Source organism: Barbus barbus (assembly GCF_936440315.1).
Source record: "Barbus barbus genome assembly, chromosome: 24".
NCBI classification, from domain to species: domain Eukaryota; kingdom Metazoa; phylum Chordata; class Actinopteri; order Cypriniformes; family Cyprinidae; genus Barbus; species Barbus barbus.
In genome coordinates this window covers 7,736,837-7,750,963 of record NC_136752.1, presented here as the reverse complement: position 1 = coordinate 7,750,963, position 14,127 = coordinate 7,736,837, and positions in this window count along the sequence as shown.

Here is a 14,127-nt window from a genome sequence, read left to right as displayed (position 1 = left end):
CAAAAATGTCTTTGATTAATTAGTCAGCACATCATATAGTTAATTTAATTAAGTTTGTTAATATTTTAATTGAAAACAGAGTACAGTAAACGTTTGTACACTTAAGTGGAAACAAGATTTATAATCATACAGGCGGTATAGATAATAACTAAGAGGTTGAACTGGAGAAACTGTGTTGAGACTCATTACTGAATCACCCACCGAAGTCTGGTGTGTTTCTGCACAGTCGGAAAGATAGCGGCTGAAACGGAGATGTGCAAGTGCTTGGCCCCTGTTTGATAACACTGGCTCTGCCATTCAGGACTTCTTATCACAAACACAAACATCCTTGCAGTTATTCTTCAGATGAGAACTTTTTTTGGCACGACATGTCTACAGTGAAGTTTCTTAATGAATTCAAAAGGTTTAATGTATTTGAAAGATGAATGTAGTTAATGAGTCATAATCAGCTGGCTTACAGATTTAGTCAAATATATGAATCAATCAGCTTGTCATATGTTCAGCTGCCCAAGGTCATTTCAAAATCAGTCCAATTGGGAGGTAAACTACCCAGTCTGGAAACACTGATTGTGTGCTGCAATCAACAACAGTATATTTATTAATATTGCAAACATATGTGCAGTCAGGGTTCAGAATGTGGAGTTTTCGTAAACATAAACGTCTTTTTTTCTTCCTGAACCTGGGTCGTTTGGATATGCACACTTTTTTTTAACCTTTTAAACTTATACCACCAGTCAAAAGTTTTATGAATATTTAAGTTGATTTCTCATTATTATCAATGCTAAAAAAGGTTTTGATGCTTAGTACTTTTGACCTTGATACACTACCAACCAAAGTGTGGGGTATTAAAAAAATTAAATAAAATTATATATATATATATATATATATATATATATATATATATATATATAATCAAAAGAAATAAATAATTATTTTATTCAACAAGTAAGCATTAAATTGATCAAAAGTATTTATATTTTATAAATATATTTTATATTTATATTAGTATTTATTTTGCAAAGGGTTTCTATTTCAAATAAATACTATTCATTGAACGCTCTATTTATCAGAAAATCATGGAGAAAAAAAAATCAGTTTTACATGGTTTTAAGCAGCAATTTTTAGAATTAATAACAAACTATAATTAATCATAGATCAGCAATAATAACTGATAATACTTGAGCACCAAATCAGGATATTACAATGATTTCTGACACTAAAGACTGGAGCAATGATCGAGAAAATTCAGCTTTGACATCATAGGGGAAAACAATATCATCAATTAAAAATAGATACCAATCATTTAAAACCGTACTAATATTTCACAATATTATTGTCTTTAGTGTCTTTTTTTCTTCTTCTTCTTTTTTATCAAATTAAAGTAGCCTTGGTGATCAGAATTGGCATTTTTTTCCCCAATAAACATTAAAAAACGTATTTCAAACCTTTGTCTAGTAGTGCATGTCCATACACGAATCATAGAACATCTTGATAAATATTATGATAAAACGCGTATTCATCCAGGACCTTCTGAGCTTCTTTATGGTATACATACTATTGAGACTTTTTTCTGCGCTCACACACACTATCAAATGACTTTCTAGGCTTCTCTGATATGCGCTTGATATGTGCCTCATAAATTATGATGCTCTAGGGCCTTTACACCTGCCTCTCTGAATCTAACTGTAATTTGACACAGACATTTTCCAGGTTTCACAAGTTAATAATGTGCATCGGCATTCCTTTTCTCCATCCTCCAGGATCTGTTTGCCATTATGGAGTTTCACAAGGAGCCATCCATATCCTTCATGGAGAAAGGTCACATGCTGGTCACACACATGTAGTTTGCAGTGTTCATGTCTACACTGCTACGCCTCAGTACTAACAATTACTGCCTGCTGTTTCTGACCAGTATAAGTTTTGCCACCTGACAAACAACGCTCACTAATTCAGTTATATAAGAATCATTGTAAAAATCACTTTCGGTGACAATACTCTTTATACCTCAATTTTTATTTATAACACCTTCACATTGTTCTAATTTGATTCATATAGCATATTTTGATTTTTAGTCTTCATACAATGCATCACTAATTGTTGTCCTCCTGTACACACATCCTGTTTTACTTTCCTTTTTTTTCCATCTGGCAGGTTGGAGCCAATCCTTTTGGTTTTTCAAAGGCGTCCTGATTGATTAAAGCTGTGGAGGAAAGGGTGGATGAGGCCACGTCAATTAAGTCCAGTTTAAGGAAACTAACACTGTAACCTGCGTGAACTACTCTAAAGTACTACTCAGCTCTATTGGCCATTAAAGTTAACTGATTGTTCTTTCAAGAGGAATTACAAATCGCTGTTTCGCTGCAATTGTCTTGCAAAACTAAGTGTAGTAAAGGTTTTGCTCAAAAATATTTATGTACAAATGTTTTAAACAAAGAAATGGAAAAGTTTTTAAAAGCTTAAAGATTATCATCCATTTCAAGTTGGCAGTAGACTGAGACAAGCTTCTTTTTTTGTTATCTGCATAATTGAGGAAAACAAATTTAAAGATACCATCTAATGCTTTACAATCAGAAGAAAAGAACTCAGATTTAAAGAGTTGAATATACTTTGCGTTTGATCTGATGCCAAGTACTTTCAAGCTTAAATAAAAGAAACTTAATCAATCCCAAAATTAATGTATTAATGCTAATTTTAGTTCCGCACAAACAAAAGTCCTGCAATCTTTGCAGAAGGGAGGAAGTACAGTATAGATAAACAAGGAAATGGGCAGAACGTAATTAGAGTTTTTCTGTTCTTCTTCTCTCTCTCACTTTGAATGGAATGCAGTATGAAAACCACTTTCAATATTTTGATTTTGCATGATAATTTCTCTGAATTCATTGAAAAGTATTTGATTTTGGGTTTTGCATTCTATTAATTTCATGTTCCATTTCAAAATCTGCCGTGCAAAGTTATGCTTATTGCTTATCTGAAGAAGAAAAAAATCCCCATTGCAACACACTCTTGACTTTATTTCATCGGCTGAAGCATTGCGTGTGAGTGAGGCAGCTCACAGGCCATCCCTCTCTCCACCATCAATAACGCGCCTGTTCCACATACCACAGCACTCTTACAAACTAAATCCAGACCCTCCTGCTGTCATACGCTCACAAATGATCTCAGGTGCTCTGAGCTATTTTAAAAACAGATACTGATTCATGCATTCAAATACAGTCCAACAGGCAATAGCATATGCAGAGATACATTATAATATATGCATGCAGTTTATATGACATGGAGAATGTAAGAATGAAAAAAGGAGAGGGTCAACCAGAAACATGTATGATCCTCAAATGGCCACAGATTCAAATGTAAGATATTGATTCTATACTCAAATACCTGTTTAGTTCAGAATTTTGGTACAAATGGTACAAACACTACTCCAATTTTGGACAAACAAAGTATCTATTGTCATTTTCTGTAAGCATTACGTAATGTTAGGTACAGTATGGGAGCCTGATGCTAAACAAACAAGATGCTGACTTGTGATTGTTCTTGATTACCATCATCCAACCTACTGATTACTTGCCTGTCTGGGTTTCCATCCTGGCCCCCTTATCAGACAGCACAGGATTTCCCACAGCCCCTTACCACAGGAAGTGAGGGTGTGGTGGATTTGGGAAGGGGTGCTATTGGCATCTAGAATCCTCCAGAACTGACAGAAGTACCACAACAGGATCTGTTGTCAACTCTACAGTTTCTGTACAGACCCCAGCGCTCACTGTCCAATCATGTGTAATTGGGGAAGAGTTTGTAACTATGGCGAATCAGGAATTGTGTTGGACCATTAGGCGTTTATATAAGGATTGAGCAAAAATTAGTTGCATTCTGAGAGAAAAGTGGCAGATATCATGAGCAGACCCAGGTGAAATCTTTTTTTTTTTTTTCAGCATTTCTGCTGCTAATTTTTGAGGGGAGATTTGTATAAAATTCTGCAAAATGTGTTTAAACAAATCTGACCATACTATTACAAACTGTAATTATTTTATGATGTAGAAATATCATATGAAAATATAAGAGTTAAAAAATAATTATATTATTATTATTATTATCAAAAATGTATTAAAGAACATACAGTTAGCAGAGGATATGTAAAACTGTGAAATATGTGTCAAAATTTAGCAAAAACTAAATAGCTGCAGAGATCTGCATTCCATGTGGGTCTTTTCATTCAAACAGTGATGAAACACTTTTTATGTGGGGCCAAGTACAAAAATCATAATCATAATAATCAAACTTTACGATTTAAAAAACAAAACTGCAATTCCATCAAATCCTCTGGCAAAATCTTCTAAGTGGGAAGCCATCAGTGTTGAATGGGGCATTTATGGCCAATACTTTCTTCAGGGGTTTTCAACATTCTATAAGCAGATGCAAGTTGGAAGCCTTCGATGAGGAAATTGTGAAACGTTGTAACTAGAGTTGAACACACCTAATTTCTTTGACTATGCAGAGGCCCAGGGCTCCTGCTGACAGACCTGGCCGGTGTATGTATTGATGCAGTCGAGCAGCTGTGGGATCCTTGGGGTGATGAATAGGTGGACAGCTGCAGGTCAGCACAGATTCGCTTACAACAGCCTCAAACACACAACGTGAGCTTTGGAGTGAGCTTGTTTTTTTCATGTAATAATAAATATGCAATACACATTCTAAAGTACCGAAGGGAGTATATTCTAAGAGTGCTGAATGGAAAAGATAAATCTTTTATTCCTAACAGATCACTTCACAGTGATTGATACCTGCTGTCTCCATAAACCCCTTACATTTACATTTATACATTTGGCAAATTGCTTTTATCCAAAGCAACTTACAGTTGAGGAATACAACAAACGATTTTCCATAAGTTGACAATGAACAAGAGAAGTGTCTGTTATACAAGGTTTTAGCCATCATTCAAAATAGTAAAAGTAAGGACAAGAAAGGATAATAAGAAAACAGAAAAATATTTTTTTTATTTATGAAGAGGCAGTTAGATGCTGATGGAAGAAATTAGTTTTCAGTTGTTTCTTGAAGATTGTGAGGGATTTAGCTGTCCAGATGGAGTTAGGTAGGACATTCCACCTACAGGGTATGGTGAACAAAACATACTGGAGAGTGATTTTGTGCCTCTCTGCAATGAGACCAGGAGCCGACGCTGATGTTGTGTAGTGTGAACCTGTATGATCATGTTGGTTTTGCAAAATGATCTTTAAAGGTCAGCTGATCATCACCCCCAGATTTCTGGCCAAACCTTATGGGATTATCACTAATGAGCCCAGTTTGATGGTAAACTGATGCTGTACTGATGGAGTGGCTGGGAAGATGAGAAGCTCTGTCTTTGCCAGGTTGAGTTGCAGGTGATGTTCTTTCCTCCATGCTGAGATGTGTGTCAGGCAGTCTGAGATCCGAGCAGGTACCGTTGGATCATCTGGTTGAAATGAGAGGTAGAGCTGCATGTCATCAGCATAGCAATGGTAGGAAAAAAAATGTGCCTGAACGATGGGTCCCAGTGATGTAGTGTATATGGAGAAGAGGAGGGGCCCAAGAACTGATCCCTGAGGAACCCCAGTGACCAGTTGATGTGATTTGGATACCTTTCCTCCCCAAGACACCCTGAAGGACCTACCTGTGAGGTAAGGCTCAAACCAGTGGAGTGCAGTTCCGGTGATGCCCATCGATGAGAGATTCGATGATTAACAGTGCAGAATGCCGCAGATAGAATTATCAGAATGAGAACTGAAGATTTGGACTCAGCTTTTGCACTCCATAGTGCTTCAGTGACTGACAGCAAGGCAGTTTCAGTTGAATGGCCACATTAATTTAACCCCTTAATCAAATGGGATTTAAAGGAATAGTTCACTCAAAACCAAAAAAAAAAAAATTGTTCATATGTTCAATCATTCTTATTTATCCTTGTTGATTTATTTGTAAAACTAAAAATATGTTTTTTTGAAAATCATCAAATAAATAAAACAAACAAACAATGTTTCATGTGACTTCACATGATTGGATGGCATAACTAGACGAACCAGCAGATCTCATTGCACAGCATCTGTAATGATGATTTGGTCTTTCTGAAATGCCTGAGTCAAAGTCTTTCATCAAAGTGGTTCTGTGTGATTACCTTCCAGAACTGTCTCACACAACATTCGAACAGCAGGCATCCACCTCTAAAAGCAAGATAACATGACCGCGTTTATTGAATTTCGTCTGTGCACTCTGAAGCACAAGAAATTTATTTTAATCAAAAAAAGACCCACAGCTGTTTCTCATACTGCAGCAAATTACCTTTTTCGTAGTGATATTTGGCGCCTATTAATCGGGATGTTAAAATTTTGTTCTCTTTGTCTCACTGGATAGAAACTGGATATTCCAATTTTGCACATTAGTTAAATTTGGACGGAAACATTGCAATTGTTTGAAAATAATACTCAATTTGGACATTGACATTTCACGAATTTGGGCATTTCACTGAAAAAAGAACAAGGAACAAGAGTAAGAAAATGATGGCAGAAATTGGGTGTAATATACTTTTAATGGGACACGGTAAAAACATGTCTAGTTTGTTTGTTCTGTAATAATAATCAATAAGTAGCAAATACAGACTTCCTACACTTCCATAGATCGGAATGTGGACATCAGAATGTCGAAGAAAAACGAAAAGAAAACTGATTTTTGACAGTGTTTTTGTTTGTGTATTCATTGCAGGCAGAATCGTGACCTCAGTAACTCTCCAGTTACTGGATCACTACTATTCCTCAGTTCCTTGGCCTGAAGCCAAATTTTTGAGTTGTCTTTAGGAAGTTTAGCTCCTCCAACTGACGTTTACTGTAAGCATTATTTATGAGTTATATGTATTTGTGACAAACACACAGGAATGTTTAAATTGCATCTCTGTCTTTTCTGCATACATTCCAAAGGATACAATAAATCAGGGGAGATCCAGTCTCCTGGGAGATGCCTGCAGTGTGATATAGGAGAGCCGCTCATATAGACATACCATTCCCACACAGTGAAACAGTTCTGGGTTATGTCACATTCACCAAACTAATCTGCTGTTAGCTCTGACTTTCCTCAGCTAGAGTCTAAACTTTTATACCAGTCAAACGAATACCACTGAAAGAGTAACTGTAATTGATGATAAGGCTTCATATAAAAAAATAATAAATAAATAAAAAACTTGTTATAGGAAAGCATATGACCCTAAGTATCTAAGCTTCATATTTTAATCTGTTTAAATCCTATTTGCCTACAACATTACCAGAATTCTAGAGGGAGGAATGTGTGTTAATTAAGTCAAGATGGTGAGATGCCTGTGCTGCTGTGGTATCAGGGGCGGATTTACCCATTAGGCAAAGGTAGACGACTGCCTTGGGCCCCCAAAAGCCAAGGGCCCCCTAAAATGCTTTATACGAGATGCGCATTAAGCACGGACATGCGAACGGTTGCTGTTTACGGTGTTTATTACCACGGGTCGGCAACCGTCTGCGTGTCCCAGTTGAACTTACTTCTTGTGTATCCTGCTTGTAGCAAATGCAAATATTATGCATCTGAAGCTGACTGCCGCGCACACCTCTCTCTCTGCGTCTGCTCTGTTCAGCGAGCGGCTAAAGGAGCTGCGCTTTCAGTTAAAACGGATATGTTGCTTCTCTAACAACTGTTCAAGTTCAAGTTTATTTGTATAGCGCTTTTTACAATACAAATCGTTGCAAAGCATCTACAGGAAATTAAGTTTCCACAATATATTTATATATTGCAGAACCTTAATATATTTAACTTATGGCAAAATTTGGTAATTCTGTATGTTGTCTGAGCGTTGGCATCCTCTGAGGTCCTCTGAGGGGCTGGCATTATCTTTTCTCAGGTGTCATCTCAGATCATTTAAGGGTTGGATCCAGACTGAAGCTTCTGTCATTCCTAGTTTCCACGGGATGTTAATCAGAAACAGAGAAACAAATAGAGACATAATTAGCGTAGCTGCTGTTCCATCTAAGCAATAATGATTTGTTCAACCCAAGCTAAAGAATAATAATAATGTACATTTGATCAGATATAACTGCAGTACAAGATTATAAAATGCATTATGTGAATGCTTTGCTAAAGAGATGTGTCTTTAATCTAGATTTAAACACAGAGAGTGTGTCTGAACCCCGAACGTTGTCAGGAAGGCTATTCCAGAGTTTGGGAGCCAAATGTGAAAAAGCTCTACCTCCTTTAGTGGACTTTGCTATCATAGGTACTACCAAAAGTCCAGAGTTTTGCGACCTTAGGGAGCGGGTTGGATTGTAGCGTGGTAGAAGACGAGTTAGGTACGCAGGAGCTAAACCATTTAGGGCCTTATAGGCAAGTAATAATATTTTGTAAATGATATGGAACTGAATAGGTAGCCAGTGCAGAGACTGTAAAATTGGGGTAATATGATCATATTTTCTTGACCTGGTAAGAACTCTAGCCGCTGCATTTTGGACTATCTGTAGCTTGTTTATTGAAGATGCAGGACAACCAGCTAGCAGTGCATTACAATAGTCCAGTCTAGAGGTCATGAATGTATGAACTAGCTTTTCTGCATCAGAAACAGGTAGCATGTTTCGAAGCTTGGCAATGTTTCTAAGATGGAAGAATGCTGTTTTTGTAACATGGGAAATATGATTTTCAAAGGACAAGTTGCTGTCTAATATAACACCCAGATTTTTGACTTTAGAGGACGTAACAGTGCATCCATCTAGTTGTAAATTGTAATCCAAGAGATTCTTTGTACTGTTTTTTGATCCAATAAGTAATATCTCTGTCTTATCTGAATTTAATAGGAGGAAATTATTGGTCATCCAATCTTTTACATTTTTTACACAATCTATGTAAAAAAAATTAAGGTCCCACTTTATATTAGGTGGCCTTAACTACTATGTACTTACATTTAAATTAATCATTTGATACAATGCACTTATTGTGTGCATACATGTTCTTACATTGTACTTATATTTTTAAAAATGCCTATATGTAGTTACATCTGTAACTAATTTCTGTAATTATATTTATAATTACACTTTTAACCCATCCCTTACACCTTTACCTACCCATACCACCAAACCTGTCCCTAACCTTACCCGTATCCCACGTCAATAGCAGCAATAGTGTGTTGCAATACAATATGAGCACAATAAGTACATTGTACTTTTTTTTTTTATTTAAGTACATAGTAGTTAAGGCCACCTAATATAAAGTGTGACCAAAATTAAAACTGTCATCTCTCTCTCTCTCTCTCGCTCTCTCTCTCAATCGACAATTAATTGAAATACATGCTATAATTCATTAAAATAAATGTGGTCTTACCGCACTATTTCATCTCTGTGTCTGATTTGAAGTTGGCAGAATGCTAGCGCTAACGAGCGTTAACTGACGAAAATAACCATTATTTTTACCCTTCCGGTCAAATATTGCGCTGCAAAGAGCAATAAGTTTTAACTTGTCTATAACTTGGCAAATGACCACGGAATAAGTGGGATAATCAACGGCCACTTTGCATCGGGTGGTTCTTTGCCTCCATGTCGTGCATTAAAATCCTTTAATGCATGGCTAGCCGTTGATTATCCCTTACATATTGCATGTTCAGAAGAAGTGAGCTGTGTCAGTAAATTGCTCAGTGCAAAGAAAGAGAAATATTGGGAACCTGTATTTCTATGTTCTTTTTTTTTCTTTTTCATGTGTCTAATAGATATGAACAAGTTCTTTGAAAAACATTTATGAAAAACTTTTGTCTAGTCTTTATGCTCTATGCTAACTATGGTTTCACTAATAATAAACATATTGCGTAAAGCATCCATATTTGTCCATGCCCATGTTGATTACAGTATTAAAAACTTGAAAAGTATTAATTTCTATTATTTAATGTATATTTAGAACAGATAAAAATGTGCGATTAAGTTGCTATTAATCACGAGTTAACTCATGACAATCATGTGATTAATCGCGATTAAATATTTTAATCAATTGACAGCCCTAAGTTAAAATGACTAAAATTAAATGCAGGCTTACACTGGTAACTCATCAGTGGACTTTCCTTGTCAATATAGGCTATATTTTTTCACACTTTTCTCATTCTCACTAATTCAAGTTTTTATGTAAATGAACCTCTGAACGGAAATGATTGTCTTCAGAAAAGTTTGTTTACAGCCATTACCGTGGAAACTGCTATATTTCTGATGTTCCAAAAGCACCTCCTACTGGCAGAGGACAGATGAATGTGCATTTTCAATAATCCAGTCTGCCATTTTTCTTCAGACCAAGGTAGTGGATAAACTGTGTAGCCCAGAGGTGGAACTCATACTGCTCATGTGCAGGCCGTTTTATCTCCCGAGGGAGTTTACTGCTGTTCATATCTGTGCAGTGTATATTCCACCAGATGCTAATGCCAAGCTAGCGCTGGCACAGATCTATGACAGCATTACCAATAGCTTGGTCGCATAGCCGGAGAGGTTTTTCATCGCAGATGGGGACTTTAACCACGCTGACTTAAAAACGGTTCTTCACAAATTCCACCGCAATGTGAAGTGTGCTACTAGGGGAGAAAAAACTCTGGATCAAGTGTATACTCACGTAGCTGATGCATATAAAGCCCAGACGTATCCCCACCTAGATCATCTCCCTCTTTTGCTACACGCACGGTATACATCCAGGATTAAAAAGGCTGGGACTATGTTAAAACATGTGAGAATATGGCCAGAGGATGCTATTCCTATGCTTCAGGACTGCTTTCACCATACAACATGGGATGTATTTAAGGGAGAGGGCACGTTTACATGTGAATCTCTGGATGAATACACCACAAACATTTTATACTACATTAATTTTTGTGTGGACAGTGTAACATCCTGGAAGCAAATACATGTGGCATCAAATAGGAAGCCTTGGATGACACACAATGTACAACATCTAATTAGAGCTAGGAACGTAGCATACAGATCGAGGGACGCTAATGCCTATAGCTTGGCCAGGACTGCTCTGGGGAAAGGCATCAATACTGCCAAATTAAACCATAAAGGGCAGATTGAAGCCAATTTGAGTAACTGCACAAAACCCAGGCAGGTGTGGGAGGGCATTAAGTCTATTACAGACTATAAAAGAAAATTTATATATCCCTCTGAAAGCAGTAGTGCTACCTTAGCCGAAGAATTAAATCTTTTTTTTTTTTCACGGATTAAAACGGATCCTGAATTGGCTCCTCTCCCCACCATTGACTCCGCTCCTGTCCTGAGCACACATGACGTGAGACTTGTTTTCTGCAGCATCAACCCCAGGAAGGCAGCTGGTCCAGACGGAGTTCTGGGCCGGGTATTGAAGGACTGTGCGGCCGACTTAGCGGATGTCTTCACTTACATTTATAATATGTCACTGCTCACATCATGGGTCCCTGCCTGCTTTAAAGCAGCAACAATACCCATTCCCAAACAGTCTAATGTCAAGTGTCTAAACGATTACAGACCTGTGGCACTTACCTCCGTCCCAGCCAAATGCCTGGAGAGGTTGATCAAACACATTAAGGAAGCGAGACCATCAACACTTGTCCCATACCAGTTTGCATATAGGAAGAACAGGTCGACTGAGGATGCCATTGCAATTGTGCTCCACACATTATTGGAACATCTAGAGCTCAATAAGACATATGCAAGGATTCTCTTCGTCGATTATAGCTCTACTTTTAACCCAATCCGGCCATTTAAACATAGATCTAAATTACACAACCTGGGACTAAACACCACACTATGCAATTGGATGGTGGATTTTTTTTAACTAATTGCACAAAGTGTGTGAGAATTGACGGGCACACATCTTCCACCCTTTTTATTAACACTGGGGTCCCCCAAGGATGCGTGCTTAGCCTACTGCTTTACACCCTTTTTACACATGACTGTTGTGCCTTTTTCCCCATCAAATCATATTGTCAAATTTGCAGATGACACCACGGTGCTTGCGCTCATTAACAACAATGATGAGACAGGCTAGGAATGAGGTACAGCACTTGGCATTATGATGTGATAACAATAGCTTGGCTCTTAACATTAAGAAGACCAAGGAAATTATTGTAGATTTCCGCAAAACTGGACAATACAAACACTCTCCACTTTCTATTGGCAATGAGGTGGTGGAGAGAGTGACAGAATTTAAAATTCTGGTGGTAACTGTATCGGAGGATTTGTCATGAAGCACTAATACTGCCTCAGTTGTAGGAAAAGCCCAACAATGCCTGTACTATCTGAGGAAACTGAAGACTTCCCAAATTCCCAGGGAGCTAATGGTGAATTTTTATAACTGTGCCATTAGCAGTGTCTTATCTTATGGATTCCTAGTGTGGTTTTCCAGCTGCACTAAGGCTGACCAGCAGGCACTTCAGCGAGTGGTTATAACTCTTCCAGAGATGAGCACCATCTTCACCACTCGCTGTCTAAGACGTGTGCAAAACATCCTGCGTGACCAACACCATTCAGCACATCACCTGTTTCACCTGCTGCCCTCAGGTAGAAGATACAGGTCCATATGCGCTAGAACAGCCATACTGGCAAACAGCATCTACCCAGAGGCAGTGAGGCTGCTAAACAGACAATCTCCTCCCATTCTGCCCATATCAGTAGGCACACATTACATAACACCACAAAAATAACTGTGACTGGACTGCAGCACTTTGCACTTTGTTACCATTGCTATGCAGTGGGGATGCTCTTTCGATATTTCGTTGTTAATTATTATGACAATGACAATAAAGAATTGAATTTAAAATTCACCAAATAAACCCGTTTTAAATAATATAATAATTTATACTTCTGACTCATCCCTTTTCTTAAAATGGTTTAAATGTTAATTTGTGAGGTTTATCATTTTATAATTTATTTAGTTTTTTTGTTAAAGTTTGTATCTCAACAGTAAACCAATTGCTATTTCTTGGTCTACAACATGAAAGAATAAAAGTGTCTGCTGAATGAATAAATATAAGTGTAAATGAAAGAATTATAACAGGTACATGAAAAATGTAGAAACATTGGACACAACTATGGGGCACCATAGCAAGCATCATGACAAAAAAGGAACCTCAAGGTTGATTTAAGTAAATGTGTGTAAATGTGTAGGGCCCCATTCCTATATTTGCCTGGGGCCCCCAATTCACTAAATCCGCCCCTGTGTGGTATATAACAGTATATAACAGTCAACACTAGAGGAATGAGCTCTGATTTACTTATAGAGGTCGGGAAACCCTGAGACCTTTGCATGAGGGGAGTTCTGGATATGAAACAGGAGAATCCTTTGAAAGAGGCTAATAGTTAATGATTCAGTGACCCACAGTGTCTGCAAAGACGCTCCAAACTTGGCTAAGCTGCCATCGTCCCATCAGGTGCAAAAATATGCACAGCTTTCTTTAAGAAATGGCTCATATTAGGACCTGATGAATGCATTTGTGGTGGCAGAAGTCTTTAAAAATCTTCTAAGAGCTTGTTTATCTTAAAATGTCATACCAATGATCCATAAGAAGCCTATAAGGTTGTAAATCTACACTGACCCTCCAACTCAATTTACAAGAGTGTTCAATTTACTCCATTACTAGCGACACCATTATTATTGATTAAATTAATATAATTTAATATTATTTATTGATTACCCTTGTGGAAATTTTTTGCCATACTTTAAAAAGGGACCTGCAGAAATAATATATTTTACAAGAATATTTAAACTGGATAATATGTTTTCAGGCAATTAACTGCATGTTACAACTAAATTAAAATGTTTTAAAGTTTACATTCATGTGTAATCTCTGAAATTAGTTGAATTTAGGATTGCTCTATTTGACTTAAGACTTAAATACATCTTTATGTACAACTTAAATACATTTATTGTCTTTATAGTAAATTAAAATATGCATTAATGTAAATTCTTTTGAAACTTGTAGCATATGTCATGTTTTTAAGGTCCCACTTTAAGTGTTTTTAACTCCTGTGTAAAAAAAGTAAATTGATATATATATATATATATATATATTCAAATAGTAGAGCATGGTGCTAGCAACGCCAAGATCATGGGTTCGATTCCCAGGGAAAGCAAGAGCTGATAAAATGTAAAAACTGT